This window comes from Eptatretus burgeri, chromosome 6 (genome assembly GCF_056783735.1).
Source record: "Eptatretus burgeri isolate ZD-2024b chromosome 6, Ebu_testis_v1, whole genome shotgun sequence".
Classification (NCBI taxonomy): Eukaryota; Metazoa; Chordata; class Myxini; order Myxiniformes; family Myxinidae; genus Eptatretus; species Eptatretus burgeri.
In genome coordinates this window covers 30506510-30510323 of record NC_140966.1, presented here as the reverse complement: position 1 = coordinate 30510323, position 3814 = coordinate 30506510, and positions in this window count along the sequence as shown.

Sequence of the window (3814 nt, the reverse complement as noted above, 5' to 3'; positions counted from 1 at the left end):
TGGAGCCTGTTCGTCATCCTGCTCATCAGCTCTCTCTTCACCTACTCATCCCCACGACCACTAAAGCTGAGTCCCCGAGTGTTGTCCCGTTCCTGTCAGTGATTGAGTCCGGAGTGAGGTGCCTTAGTTTCTTTAGGTTCATTTTTATTTTCGTTGAATACAATTATTTATTAATTAAGCCTGGTGTTGGCACAGTGGTTAGGGCAGTGGCTTGGGACCCAAAAGGTCCTGAGTTAAAGCGCCGTTGGGACACTGAATTAATATATGTATATATATATATATATATATATATATATATATATATATATATATATATATATATATATATATATATATATATATATATATTATATATACATATATTAGGAAGGTATATATATATATATATATATATATATTATATATACATATTGTTGCGGATTCGCGCCTGCCGGCGTGCGAGCGGCCACGTAACTCGAATCGCGGCACGTCGCCCACCGGACGGACAATCCCGTCGTGACCCTCTCGGACTAACGCCGGGAACTAGTCACGGGTGGGCCTTTCGGCCTCACCACGATCGTGCCAATCGGCCCCCCGCGTGGGATAGGGTTGCTCGCCAAATTCGACCTACCTAAGTACCCACACGGAGGGTAGACCGGGCGATCGCACCTCGCCGCAGGTCGACTTCGGACACGGGCCACTTTAAGCGACCCGTTCCGTACTATCGGGATAACCGAGCAGTGTTATCGTCAACCTCGACGGTTCGATTAATTATTGGGCGTATTTAGCCCACGACCAACCCTTTACGTGAAGTAAGATGGAGATTCAATAAAAGAAAAGACGAAGCGAAACGGGAAAAACAGTTCAACATAAAGCACATTTATTCCGCGGCAAACGGAAAGCACACATATACAATTATGCACCAAAAGCAAATGCAACAAAAGAAAAACACACTGCAGATCTACTACCGACGACCGAGCACACGTCAACACTTATACAGTTTTACTTCACAGACGGCGCCGACAACACATATACTCAAAGCAAAAGAAAAAGGAAGGGGCCACGCTCAACGACAAGGGGGCGGATGGGCCTGGGGCCGAGACCGCGTCGAGCCTACCCGTCTGGTGATGAGCCGCAAAATGGCGGCGGCGCCCTGACTCCGTGGGCCTCGCTGGCACTGCCTGGAATGGGGTGGGAACGGGGCCCCCTTCTCACACTATCTCAGCGCGGGGGGAAACAGGAGGGGGTTGTTGATGCTCGGGGGAATGAGGATATCTCGCTGGCTTGGGTCCCGCGACGAGCGACTCCACCGCGACCTCGGTCGCGTTACCGGCCTCCCCTCTCCGCAGCTCCCCGACTCTGACACGAGCGCAGACCTCCACAAAGATCCTTGGCTTCTCCAGCCTCCCCGGACCCCGACAGACACTCTCTCGACTGCCTTCGCCGCCGCCACAACTCTCCAACTCTCCCACTCTCCACTCTTCTCAACTCCGTCCAACTGCTTCGATTTGCTCCGCGCTCGGCGATTTATAGTGCGACAGGAGAAATCATATGCAGATTTTTGGATCAGGAATCGCTCGGGGGCGGAGCCACGCTCCCCATTGGACAGAGGAAAAGTGGGCGTGAATGATTCTTGATCCGCGAATCTGCATATAGCGATTATACTCTGACGCACCTGGAGGCGGGACCAAATCGCCCCACGCTCGCTGATAGGACGGAACAGAAGTGGGCGTGAATCGTTCTTGATCCGATTTCTCGGAAAGGCTAGTGTTTTTGCACCCGCTGCTCGGTGCGTGCCCTGTACGAGTCCAGGATCGGTGCCCACAAGCGGCGCGGGAATGGCGGTGATGCGATGGTTGCGAGAGCGAGATGTGACGGCAAGGGTCGCGGCTGTTGTTGTGAAGCGGCGTTGCGGTTGGTGGTTGTTGTGTGATGGCTGTTGAGACGTGGTTGGTGGTGGTTGTGGTGGTAGTAATGGCGGTTGGTCCAAAATAAAGATAGTAAAAGAAAAACGGCTATCTAAAAGGGTCGCAGCCCGAATGAATAACATTTATTCCCTCTAAACAACGGGTTTGGGCCTAACTACACATATACTTACAGAGATATCTCACCTATGGGACCTGAATGGTGGTTTGCGAATTTCGTCAACCACAACAATATATTAGGAAGGTATATATCTTCTTCTTCTTCTTCTTTCGGCTGCTCCCGTTAAGGGTCGCCACAGCGGATCATCCGTATGATCCGCATAGTGATTTGGCACATGTTTTACGCCGGATGCCCTTCCTGACGCAACCCTGGTCGCCTCTTACGACCCAGGGATATGGTACACCTATTTTAATCGGGGTATACACAGGCCCAGTATACTGGTACTCATTTCGCCGACCTCGGAAGGATGACAGGCTGACTCAACCCCCTGGTGTATTAATTCAGTGGCCCAACGGGGCTTGAACTCAGGACCTTTTGGATCCCAAGCCGCTGCCCTAACCACTGCGCCAACACCAGGCTCAGGAAGGTATATATATATATATATATATATATATATATATATATATATATATATATATATATATATATATATATATATATATATATATATATATATATATATATATATATATATATATATATATATATATATATATACACACACCAAGTCGAAAACACCAGGGGGTTGACTCAACCTGCCATCCTTCCGAGGTCGGCGAAATGAGTACCAGTTGTACTGGGCCCGGTGTATGCCCCGGTTAGAATAGGTGTACCATTTCCCTGTGTGTCGTAAGAGGCGACCAGGGTTGCGTCAGGAAGGGCATCCGGCGTAAAAACCTATGCCAAATCATGATGCGGACAACAAAACGAATTTCCATACCGGATCGGTCGAGGCCCGGGTTACCAACGACCGCCACCGGTACCGTGGTCAGCAGGGTACCAGTGGAAATTGTGCTACTGCTGGGCGAAGGAGGAGAAGGAGACGGGGAAGGTGAGTCTGGAGGCAGTGGGAGAGGGGGAAGGGTAGAAGTGTGCAGGTGAGAGTTGGAACTCTGAATGTTGGGACGATGACTGGCAAAGGGCGAGAGTTGGCTGATATGATGGAGAGAAGAAAGGTGGACATACTGTTTGTACAAGAGACCAAGTGGATGGGGAGCAAGGCTCGGAGCATTGGAGGTAGTTTCGAACTGTTCTACCATGGTGTGGATGGGAGGAGAAATGGTGTCGGGGTAATCCTGAAGGAAGATTATGTCAAGAGGGTCTTGGAGGTGAGGAGAGTGTCTGACCGAGTGATGAGTGTGAAGTTGTAAATTGAAGGGGTGATGATGAATGTCATCAGTGCATATGCCCCACATATGGGGTGTGAGATGGAGTATAAAGAAGATTTCTGGAGTGAGTTAGATGAAGTGGTGGAGAGTGTATCCAAGGATGAAAGAGTGGTGATTGGAGCAGATTTCAATGGGCATGTTGGGGAAGGGAATAAAGAGGATGAGGAGGTGATGGGTAGGTACGGTCTCAACAAGAGATATGTGGAAGGGCAAATGGTGGTAGAGTTTGCAAAAAGAATGGAAATGGTAAATGCGTATTTCAAGAAGAAGGAGGAACACAGGGTGACATACAAGAGTGGAGGAAAGTGCACACAGGTGGATTACATCTGAAGCAGGAGATGCAACCTGAAAGAGATTAGTGACTGTAAGGTGGTGGCAGGGGAGAGTGGAGCTCGACAGCATCGATTGGTGGTCTGTAGGATGACTTTTGAGGTGAGGTTGAGGAAGAGAGTGAGGGCTGAACCAAGGACCAGATGGTGGAAGCTGAAGGAGGAAGACTGTTGCATGAAATTTAGGGAGGA